The sequence below is a fragment of the Astatotilapia calliptera genome, chromosome 22 (genome assembly GCF_900246225.1).
Source record: "Astatotilapia calliptera chromosome 22, fAstCal1.2, whole genome shotgun sequence".
Taxonomy (NCBI): domain Eukaryota; kingdom Metazoa; phylum Chordata; class Actinopteri; order Cichliformes; family Cichlidae; genus Astatotilapia; species Astatotilapia calliptera.
Genome location: NC_039322.1, coordinates 1,360,691 through 1,373,515, shown reverse-complemented (window position 1 = coordinate 1,373,515; position 12,825 = coordinate 1,360,691).

Here is a 12,825-nt window from a genome sequence, read left to right as displayed (position 1 = left end):
GGTGTGCGCTTCACGGATGAATCATGGTTCACATTGTTCAGGGCAGATGGCAGCTGAGAATGTCCCAGTTCTTGCATGGCCAGCATACTCACCGGACATGTCACCCATTGAGCATGTTCGGGATGTGCTTGACCGGCGTTTACGACAGCGTGTACCAGTTCCCACGAATATCCAACAACCTCGCACAGCCATTGAAGTGGAGTGGACCAACATTCCACAGGCCACAACTGACAATCTGATAGACTCCATGCGACGATGTGTTGCACTGCATGAGGCAAATGGTGGTCACACCAGATACTGACCGGTTCTGGGTCCCCAGACCCCCAATAGCGCAAAAAACTGCACATTCCAGGGTGGCCTTTTGTTGTGGGCAGTCTGAGGTACACCTGTGCACTACTCATGATGTCAGATCAGCATCCTGATGTGGCACACCTGTGAGGTGGGATGGATTATCTCAATATAGCAGATGTGCCCACTACCACACATTTGGACTGATTTGTGACCACTGTTTGGGAGGGATGGTTATATTGTGTATCTGGAATGAATTTTAGGTCTCTACGTCCATCCCATGGGGAATGGGAGCAGTAACAAAGGTGTTGCGTTTATATTTTTGTTCAGTGTATATTGCATGGTTTTACCCTCATATTTATATTGTGTATTTTAGTGTAGTTGCACAATATTCTTTTAATCCACTGTGGACTAAGCGGACAGTTGTAGGCACCTGTGAGGTGGGGGCGTTCCCCGAGGCGGTCTATCAGCCGCCAAACTGACCTGTTAAGGGGGATAGTGAGTGCAGAGACGGGAAAGGTGAGCAGGAGGAGAAGAAACGGGGGAATTTTAGCATATGGGAAACATTTGTTTAGCCTTTGTTTTGACGACTGTAATTCATTATTATCAGGAAGTCCAAAAAACTCGCTGAAAAGCCTTCAACTAATCCAAAATGCTGCAGCAAGAGTCCTGACAGGGACTAGAAAGAGAGAGCAGATTTCTCCTGTTTTGGCTTCCTGTTAAATCCAGAATTCAAAATCCTGCTCCTCACATACAAGGTCTTAAATAATCAGGCCCCATCTTATCTTAATGACCTTGTAGTACCATATCACCCTATTAGAGCACTTCGCTCTCGCTCTGCAGGCCTACTTGTTGTTCCTAGAGTATTTAAAAGTAGAATGGGAGGCAGAGCCTTCAGTTTTCAGGCCCCTCTTCTGTGGAACCAGCTTCCAGTTTGGATTCAGGAGACAGACACTATCTCTACTTTCAAGATTACGCTTCAAACTTTCCTTTTTGCTAAAGCATATAGTTATGGCTGGACCAGGTGACCCTGAATCCTCCCTTAGTTATGCTGCAATAGACGTAGGCTGCTGGGGGATTCCCATGATGCACTGGGTGTTTCCTTTCCAGTCACCTTTCTCACTCACTATGTGTTAACAGACCTCTCTGCATTGAATCATATCTGTTATTAACCTCTGGCTCTCTTCCACAGCATGTCTTTATCCTGTCTTCCTTCTCTCACCCCAACCGGTCGCAGCAGATGGCCCCGCCCCTCCCTGAGCCTGGTTCTGCCGGAGGTTTCTTCCTGTTAAAAGGGAGTTTTTCCTTCCCACTGTCGCCAAAGTGCTGCTCATAGGGGGTCATATGATTGTTGGGTTTTTCTCTGTATCTACTGTACAATATAAAGCACCTTGAGGCGACTGTTGTTGTGATTTGGTGCTATATAAATACAATTGAATTGAATTGTCAGAGGCCATAAGAAGATCATTTGTAACCTTCACTAAAGCTGTTTCTGTGCTGAGCTGAGCTCTGAAACCTGACTGAAACTCTTCAAATAACCCTCTGCAGATGATCTGTTAGCTGTCACAGACGGGACAGACATGGCTGGGGGATAGGAAAGGAAGAAAGATGAAGGAAAAGAAAAACAGACAGGAAGGAGGACAGGGAGAAAGGGCACTTAAAAAGAAAAAAAAAATTTAAGGTGAGGGGAGATAGGCCTCCAAACTTTGGACGGCCTGAGATGTTCCCAGAGAGGTGGAGAGGTGAGTTATATTCTTAAACTCAGTTACAGCGCTTTCAGAAAGACATCTACTGTGATAAAGTCTACTCTCCACCGCTGTGTAATCAATTATTGTAAATGTAAATGTTATCAGGAAATGATCAGACAGCAGAGGGTTTTCAGGAAACACCGTTAAATGTTCAGTTTCTATGCCATATGTTAAAACAAGATCTAGAGTGTGATTAAAGTGGTGGGTGGGTTCTTTTACATTTTGAGAGAAGCCAATGGAGTCTAATAACAGACTAAATGCCATGTTGAGGCTGTCATTTTTAGCATCTACATGGATGTTAAAATCACCCACAATAATTATTTTATCTGAGCTCAGAACTAAATTAGATATAAAGTCTGAGAAATCAGACAGAAACTCTGTGTAAGGCCCAGGTGGACGATAGATGATAACAAGTAAGACTGGTTTCTGAGTTTTACAGCTGGGGTGGACGAGGCGAAGCATCAGGCTTTCAAATGAATTTAAAGTCTTACACTTTCTTATTCTTATATTTTTTATTACAGAAAAAATAGAAACAAACAAGTGAAATTTTTATTTTTAAATGGGGAAAATAGAGTAAACAGAATAACTTTTTTAAAAGAAAGAACACAAACTCTGAAAGAACTTTTCTACACAATCTTCAAATATACGATGCTTTACAATCCCATTATTATTAGCAGTAAACGCCCACACAATGGAAGACATTTCAGGATTACAAGATGAATTTGAGTCTTACAGCAAATATTTCACTCATTCATCCACAGACAGTTTCATTATGTGGACTGAACCTTTTACTGTAATGTTCACACTTAAAATCTAGAATATAATTAAAGCATCTTATCCAATAAAGTAATCCTAGCTCGTGCTGAATAAAAGTAGAAATTACCTTGGAAACAGAACTTTTCAAATTAAGAGCTTACATGTAAATGCAAGAAAATACTGAAACATAACATTTTCCAGATTTCTGCCCTAAATTTCCCACAGAAAAAGTTTCTCTATTTTCAAACAAAGTTTCACTGCAAATGAATATTTAAGGCACAATAAAACATTAAATGTATTTACACAGACAGACTTTAGTTTTTGTAATCATCTAGATCAGGGGTGTCAAACTCAAATACTCAGTGGGCCAAAATTCAAAACTGGAACAAAGTCGCGGGCTAACGTTAATATTTATTGAAATATATTTATTCCTCCAGATATAAGAATGAATCTTTTCTTATGGACTCAAACACGTTTGCTGAAAAACTGAATATGGAACAAGCAAAGCTTAATACTAAACAATATATATATTAGCTGTATAATACCAGCAGGCCAGCTCTGATAGTCATTTGGTATGGCTTCGCGGGCCAAATGTAATTAGGTTGCGGGCCAAACTTGGCCCGCGGGCCAGAGTTTGACACCTATGATCTAGAAGTTCACTCAATTTGGCCAAAAACTCATAAAAGCCATAATAAAAAAAGAAGATTAATCAGTAGATTTTTCCACGCCCCCATTACACTGATCACACCAGAGTATCTAAAATCATTTAATTCTCATGAGCGCCTGAGGTCTCGCTGTTTGTAAAGGTCTGATTCGTTAAGCCAACTTACAGTGAAAGGGTTAAAGCACCAACCTTCACATTACATTTATGCTTTGTTTTTGTATCCAACCATTTTATTCACTTCTAAATATGATGATATTTTAATTATATTTCTCCTACATAAAAACATTATATGCATTAACAGACGTCACACTCTACAACATTTTCTTCCACCTGCCTGGAGACGTTTCCTGCAGAGGCAGCAGGTGTGACTGCTGAGCTCCGCCCACTTTATCAGATGCAGACTTTAGCGTCTGCTTTGTGTCCAATCTGTATGAAACTACAACAGGCTGAAGTTTGTGTCTCTTATTTTATTCTCACAGGTGCATAAACCAGTGACAATGTTTCAAATATCGATACAAACATGTTTTCAGATTTATGATTTACTCTAAAAGTTTTAAACTTAATTTGGTTTCCTGTAGTTTCTTAAACTGGATCAAGTTTTTTGGGTGTGTGTCGGGCTGTGAGATGAAAAGCTACAGCCGGCTGTGTGGGTACAGCAACCATGTGTGAAAAGTGGTCCATAAAGTAATGCTACAAAGCGTGTTCATGCAAACATTGTTGGGTCTGCCGTGGTACAATGGGACTTCTGCTTATGAACCTCTGCGCACAGCGTCTGCAAATCGGGGCTGTACGAAGTCACCTCATCTTTACACAAAACTGTAAGCTGTCATCTGTGAGGCGCGAGCGGTGTTTGGTTTTACCGTAGTTCATGGTGGAGAATGGCTGCTCTGCTGAGTTTTTCTTTGTAGCTGTATGAATGGCAAACTACACTCATTGGCAGTAGCATAGGCACACTTAAAATTTCTTCTGAAATTTTCGCTTTCTAGTTAGTACAATAATTCCAAATGTCATAATCATCACGTTCATTAATGTCTAACAACTTATTGATCCAGCTTTGCAAGACCAATATCGGGCTGGTGCATCCCTCTCCATATGTCAACTTTCTAATATCCTAAATTAACTCATTGTGAATCTGTAAAGCACATCCGAGATGCTTACGAGAGATCAGTCACAGACACCAGAGTCAGAGCTATCGTAATCACTGTCTTGGTCAATGGACACTGTGAAAGGAAAAAAAGCACAGTATTCAGCTGCAACATGAGTTTAAAATCAGTCAAACCAGAGTACAAAATTATGTGACTTTACACACAAAAATATTACACATTGATACAACACGTTAGCTGAGAAAGACTTACTGTTGCTGCCTCTGCGAGGTTTGTCTTCATCAGCCTCCTCATCATAGTCAGTCTCCCCTCCTAGAAACACACACACACACAAAATGTTAACGTTCATCGTTTTCTGTATGTGCTGCTACACTTCCTGTAAAGGCGACAAACAGTTTGAGCTGAATGAAGCAAAACACCAAACTTAAGCCACAAACTCATGTGATGTTAGTGATAATTTGTGTACTGCAATTCACTCAATTTGTCCCAAAACTCATCAAGGCCTTATTAACAAAGAATCAACTACTGTCACCCCATTACAATGATCACACCTGTGTACCTTAAATCCTCATAAGCTGTCCTGTAATCTCACAGTTTGTAACACTCATGTAATTTACTGTCTATTAATTTTATTTATGATGTATTTTGGTTCTATGAAAATGTATGTTTTATTGTAAAAAGTATGTATTGTGATTGTAAGCCCAACAAGGGACAATGGTTGAGATTAGCAATAGCTATAAACTTATGTGCATCAGTTTCATGTTTTTTACTTGGAATATGTTAAACTGCACTGTCCCTTTTAAATACATTAAAAAAACCTCAAAGCACTTAATATGCTACATTCACACAAACACTTTCTATGACTTGAGTGCTCTCTTAAAAAAAAAAGTGCTCACTAACACAACTTGGGGTTAGTATCTCAAGGATATTGGCATGCAGACTAGAGGGAGCAAGGGATTCAACCACCAACCTTCCACTCAGTAGATGACCTGCTCTACCTCCTGAGCTACCGTGACATTAACAAACTGTGAATCTGTGAAGTGCATAAACCAGAAGTACTTACCAGAGTCAGTGTCTTGGTCAATGTGCTCTGCGAAGGGTAAAAAAACAAAGTATTCAGCTGCAACATGAGTTTAAAATCAGTCAAACCAGAGTACAAAATTATGTGACTTTACACACAAAAATATTACACATTGATACAACACATTAGCTGAGAAAGACTTACTGTTGCTGCCTCTGAGAGATTTGTCTTCATCAGCCTCCTCATCATCGTCAGCATCACATCCTATAAATAGACACACAAAATGTTAAAGCTCGTCCTTTGCTGTAGGTGCTGCCACACTTCCTGTAAAGATGACATATATTTTGAGCTGAATGAAGCAAAACAGCAAACTTTAGCCACACACTGATGTGATGTAGTGATTGTTGCTTATTGATCTGTTTCCAAATGGTTATGGTGCTGTCATGTAGTTAAGAGTGGAAGAGTATACACTAGGTTATATTTGTAGTCATTAATATTAACTTGGTAATTCCCCAGTGTTCCTGAACATCTCACAAAGACTGAAGGAAATGACTCGACTATCCTAAAAACCTTTTTGCTCCCCACAAAAAAGGTCATCTCTCACACACACACAGGTTATTTAAGGACAAACTGCTCCACATGTGAGGAAACATATGAAGCTGATCTGTTTCTGTTTATTCTTTTATTTATGAACTGCAGGTTAAAATCAGCTTTAGTCTCCTAAGACCCGAACCCACAGCAGCATTTTTAATTTCTCTTTGATATTTGGGCACATTGGGACCCGATGAATGTAAAAACAAAGAATTACCAGATTTTTTTTTACCTTATTTTTGTTTTTAAGAAAAATGAGAGCCACATATGAGGATATTCATTTAAAATTTTGATAGAACAGTAGCAGCATAATGTCCTTGTCAGTGGATATCAGGCCCATGTAGAGCAAAATTGGGTATTTTGGTCTAAATAACCCAAAATGTGATGTCCACATATGTGGACGCAGGTCCTAGGAGGTTAAGGTTTTCAGCACTGCTGCTGTATAAATATTATTACCACATCAAATAATAAGAGCTTATGTGTTAAAACTTAAATTAAAAGATAACGTTTACCAAAAACCAGAGCAGAAAAATAAAGTGTTTACCTGGTGTAGTGGTGTAAACAGCCAGAGGTAAACCTGTAAACACACACAAAAGACCAAATGACATTTATTCAGTCAGTGCTTCATGTTTGATTCTTTTGATCTGTTGATTTTAACAGAGTTAAGTTAAAGAGCAGTGACTCCACAGAGAAACTGAAAGTCAAAAGTACGTCTGAGTTTTTCTTCTGTTTGTTTCATAAAGTGAAACTGAGCAGCTGTCACAGAGAGGAACCTCTGTCCTCTGCACACACCTGACAGCAGCCATGTTTCACCTGTCGGGCTGAGGTGTGAACCACTGCAGGGTGGAGCCAAAGCTCACAGCTGGCTGTGTGGAGCCCAGCTGTTGTAAAGGAAGGAGCTCAGCAGCAGCAGACTGAGCTGCACAAACAGAGGAGAGAGCAGGAACCAAAGATCTGCTGTGCTGCTCATTTAAAGGAGTCGCTCTTAAAGACCTCACTACACTTTATTTCAAACTTCACCACTAGTTGGCAGTGTTTCACAGGAAGTGTCAGGAGCAGTTCCTCCAGTATGGAAGCAGTAGATGCAGTATTTGGGATGTGAGCAGGTGCTGTGGTGGTTTCACTGAGCAGGAAGGTTGTGGGTTCAAACTCAGCTGGAGCCTCTCTGTGGGTTTGTGTTCTCCCACAGGTTAAACATGCGCTCGTTACATGAACTGCTGACCTACACTGACCACAGGGACCAACATGAGAGCAGAGCTCTCTGAAGGGACCTGAGTCACAGACTGTCTGTGATCCTGCAGGGACCAAACTGACAGACAGCTGCTGTCCTGTTACTGTCAGATTAAACATGTTAATGGATCGGCTCAGACTGACTCGAGTCTCTGAGCATCAAAGTTCATAAGAGAAAAATAAAGATGTTACCGTTGTTGTCGTTGGCTCCACGGGTTGGGTTGCTGCTGCCTAAACACACACATACACACAAAATGTCACAGCTCATCTTGTACAATCTTTTCTATATGAATTGTTGCAGAGTGTTACGTTTTCGGTGTTGTCAGTGTGTTGTTTTTGGCGTGACTGTTATGTGTTTCCTGTTTTACTTTGAAAGTCTGTGTTATCTTAGTGTGTTCAGTTTACGTTTCCCTGTCTCGTCAGTTCTGAGTTGCCCCAGCTGTGTTTCCCTCTTGTTGTCCATTTCCTGATTGCTCCCTCTATGTATTTAAGCCCTGTGTGTCAGTTTGTCATGGTCGCGATCTCCCCCGTGTTGTAAATAGTTTGGTGTTTTGTTGTAAATAAATAGTTTGTTGTAAATAGATTTGTCGATACTTTCGTTTTGGGATTGTTGTGGAGCACCGTAGTAGTTTTTTTTGTTTTTTTTTCTTTATTTTTATTTTTCCTGTGTTATACTCCGGTTGCCTAGGCCGGGGTGTAACAAGAGTAACAAACTTAACACTGCTGTTGCCTGCACACACACACACACAACCCCATTCAGCTATCTTAGTGAGGACCTTCATTGACATAATGGTTTCCCTAGCCCCTGGCCATAACCTAATTGTAACCCTGACACTAAAACCACATTTTGAGCCTCAAAAAAGCCTTCAAACTTGTGAGGACCGGTTTGTGTGTCCTCACAAGTATAGTAGAATGCAGATTTCAGTCCTCACAAAGATAGCTAGACACACACACACACACACACACACACACGTGCAGACATCAAACTTCATAAGAGAAAAATAAAGATGTTACCTTTGTTGTCGTTGGCTCCACGTCTGCGTCCTGTAAACAGACGTAACACAGACTGTCAGTGATGATGGATGAACTCAGTGGTTTGTTCTACATGCAGATGTGTCTGAGTGGAGACGGTGGAGGAAACGAGCTGCACACTATCAGCAAACATCAATCATTTCTGTTCTGCACAGAAAAACTACATTTATGTCCCAGAGGGCTCAAAGTTATTGGATCAGAAGCTGCAGACAAGAAAGTCTGACACATGACTGTGACCTTTGACCCCCTCATGGAGTCCTAATAGAATACTAAGTGAAGTGTTTGAAGGCTGACAGACTGGAGCAGCTGATATTCAACATTTCTTACATTCATTTCAATGATTTTCTTCATGTGTTTCAAATGTGATGATCAGTAACAGCTCCATGTCATCACTGTCTGAGACCAGGACAGTTTCATTTTTACAGGATACAAAGACAAACATTTTAGCTCCACTCAACAATAATTACACACAACAGCACACTGGACTTACTAAGATACAAGATCAGACCCACAGCTACAGCAACAAGAGCAACCAGAGCCAAGGCTCCTCCCACTGCAGCAGCGATCGGAGGTCCACATCCAGGTTCCGGTGGAAGGCCAGTGATGTCTGAAACACAGACACAAGCTTCAGGTTGAGGTCACTGTCAGTTATTTGCTGCTGTTTGTTACTGAGATGTAGATTTGAAGCCACAGTCATGATGGAGTCAGTGATCTGACAGCAGTGATGTGGAGCAGCAACAGGAGGTCAGTGAGAGGGGACGGCACTGAGACTGTTCATATCTGGAACTATTCAGTGATGCTCTGGAGGAGATCGCTGCTCTGCTTCTTCAGGGCTGCAGAGCTGGGCTACATGTGACATGCTAGCTTAGTTCTAGATGGACTGACATGGATCTGACCTCAGGACTGTGATCAGGACAGAATGATGCAGATCTGCTGGACACAGAGGAGCTCCAGGCTCTGACTGAAGAAACAGAGTTATGATCAACAACAGAGGCAATAAATAAAGTTTCTTACTCCAAGTCTTTGTAACATCCACACCAGTCGCCTCATGAACGACTTCACAGCTGAACCTTGACGGGTCAGACTTCAAAATCTCCACATGGTCTCGACTCTGGAAGCTCTCATCGTCATTTGGAAGAACTCCTGATCTCGTCAGGCCGTCGACTGCAGTCAGAACACGTCCGTTCCTTCTGATCCTCACGATGATGTCTTTGGGGTAGAAGCCTGTGGCGAGGCAGGTCAGGATGAGGTTTGTCTCCACTTTGGCCTTCTTTGCAAACACAAACACCTCAGGTGGAGCTGGAAGCAGGAAATGGAAAACTGTTTCACCACATTTGATACGTGATTATATGAATGTGGTTTATCTCTGAAATATTAAAGCAGTGTATGAAATTGAATGTCTTATATGCTGTAGCTGCTAAAAGCCACACTACAGCAAAAAATATGTTAACCTCAGAGAGACTGCAAAGACACACTGGTTGGGAATTGAGTTGCATTTTTTTTTGTCTGAGATCAAGTCCAAGTAGTTGCAGTGACCAACAGTGCAGTGTCACCCAGAGGTCGAGCATGCAGCACCTTCAGCCTCCAAGTGAACAATTTTTCATCGAAAGACAACTGCACAGGTCACATGATGGGCCACAACCTGTGTCAGTCTGACTTGGACCAACTGAAATCAGGAGGATTTATCATTCTGAAATCCAACAGTCTGTGAGATGATGCAATCACAAATATTTAAATGTAAAGAAACTGGTTTGATCCAAAGATGGTGACCATCACAGTCCTGTGAGCATCTAAGGTCAAAGTTCAGTCTGACAAGCAATGGCGTGTCCAGCGGGGTGGCCTGGGGGGGCACAGGCCACCCCCCCAACCAGACTGGCCACCCCAGGTGCCACCCCAAAGGCAAAACAATAAAATTCAATCAAATATCAAATGTCCGATTATGTTTTCACGGTGACGCTCAGATATCCGAGTGTAAGTGAATGCAGCATCGGCTTCTGCGCTATGCGCATCACGTTAGCAAAGGTAGGAGAGCCAAGCGCAAAAGACGTCACTGCAGGAAACAATTTTTCGGTGAAAGAAAATGAGGACAGAATAAATGTCCCGGTAAGTAATATTAAGTTTGTTGAGTTTAGTAAACTAAGGTGAAATTAGAATACCAAGGAAAAAAATAACACTTAAAGAATTATTGCAGCTGTGGAATATTTCAGACAGTATGCTACTGAGGGCAGCTAACATAAGAGTTATGAGTTATAAGATGTAATCTAAGTCGTAACATTGCTGTATGGAGCTGCAGATTTGGTTGCAGGATAACATAGCTGGACTGGCCATCGGGCTTATTTGACTTATTTTTTATTTTTTTTGTAATGGCATGAACAATGAGAGGTGGTGGATTGGCCAGATGCAGGTCGATGTGTAGAAATATCTCCGTTGTTTGGTGGTGGCTATGACGGGGCTTCCACAGAGGCAACAGGTGGATGAGGGAAGGGGAGGCAGGAGGAGAGCCCCGAGGCAGCCGCCAGTCCGAGTGTCAGGTGAACTGAACTTCAGGTAAGAAGTTATGACCTGCAGTCTATCTGGGTCAGATATAAACTAAGTTTAGGTGGAGTTTATTTTTGTTGTGCTGACTTTTTACTGTCAGTTGCAATAACTCGTACTGCGTTCTAGCCAGCTTGACAGAGTTTTTATACAGCTGGGTGGGTGCTATGATGTTACTGATAGTGAACTTTATTTTATTCATAAGGTTAGTAGAGTTGCCAACGGCTCCTTAAAAAAATGGAGTGGTCCCTCAATCAGAGAAAATATTACACGTTTCGTATTGAGCTGAGAAGAGACGCAGTTTGTCCCGGACTTTAGCTAGAATGGAAAAAAGACACAAAGCTGGATTTATTCTGTCTTTATGCTGCACAGCTGCCTCTTCTTCTCTCATTCTCTCCCCCTGCCTCTCCTGTTGCTACTTCAATCATGAAACTGATCGATGATCAGCTGATCGGCTTTTCTCTCTTGTTTGTTTATCGCTCACTTTGCGCCAGAAACAGGAAACCAGCGGATGTCGCGCTAAACAACAGCAGCACGTTTAAGCTTGATCAGCTGTTGTTAGAATGTATTTAATATTAATTTCTAGTATCAGCTGATGTTTGCTGGAGCCACAGCTGTAAAGCTGCTGGTCATTATGTCGGTTTGGATATCTGGTGAGAGGGAAACATGAAGATGAAACCAGGAGATGTCCTTACTGGATCATCAGAGCTGAACAGGTGATGGAGAAACAGGTTTACCTTTTAGGTCACATGAATGAGTTGAAGGGAAGTTTTGAACTGTTTCTGAGAGACAAATAACACCAGGATCCTTTTTTATGTAGCTGACAGCTGGTAACTGTGCAGGGGTGGATCTAGGAAAGTTTTGCCAGGGGGCAGGTAGGGCATTAACAGGGAGAGGGGGGCACAAAGAAATACTTTTCTTTCTTATTCTCATTTAAAATACCTAGTTTTTATTAAATAATTATCTAAATCTTACAACCAAAGTTTTTATCTGACGTAAAATGTATAGAAATCATACATATACCAACAAGACTGTACATCACTGTCACAACAGGGTTTGTTTTCATTCAAAGTCTTTATGGCTTTACTACCTGGTGGGCCGGTCTGTAGTAAAAATGCCGGATTTTCTGTCCCAGTCCAGCCCTGCAGGTTAATACTGGCAGTGTCACCATGCCAGCTGACTGTATTTCATCATCAGCCAGTGTTGTTCTTTATCAATATTACCAAAGTTTACCATAAGGCAGCATAGAAAGTATTTACTTGCTTTCAGGTTTTATTCAAATGTTAGTCTTTTCATTTGTTTCCCCACTTTTTTCCTGTTTCAAAATCAAACACCAGTTTGTGAGAAGATTATCTTCTTTTTTTAACAGGCAGATAAAGTTTTACATTGGAACTGGCTAATTTGTCAATTGTATGTTACAAATGTTCGTATTTTAATATTCAAAAATGTTTTTGTCCAAAACATATGTGCACTATATGTCAGTAAAAATACTATGCAAATATTGATGTCCTTGAATGCTGAGTAAACACTGACAAAGCGCTGATTGTATCTCTTGTACTTTATCAACGCAGTATCTAAAAACTTTGCACCGTAGTGGTTAAAATCTCATTCTAATAAGAGTTAAAAGTGCATTTGGTTATTAGGTTTATAGGATTATTGAATTATGGTTAACGGTTGGTAGAAATTTTTTTTTAAACATTATCTGCCAATTACATCTGCCACCCTTCTCCAAATCTGTGCCCCTACCTGGCCCCCCCAACAAAAATTTTCTAGACACGCCACTGGTGGGCTCCAGCTGCGATGGAAGCATCGGCAGTGTGGTTCGCAGACGTCTGCCCATTAAAAGCTCTGCAGGGC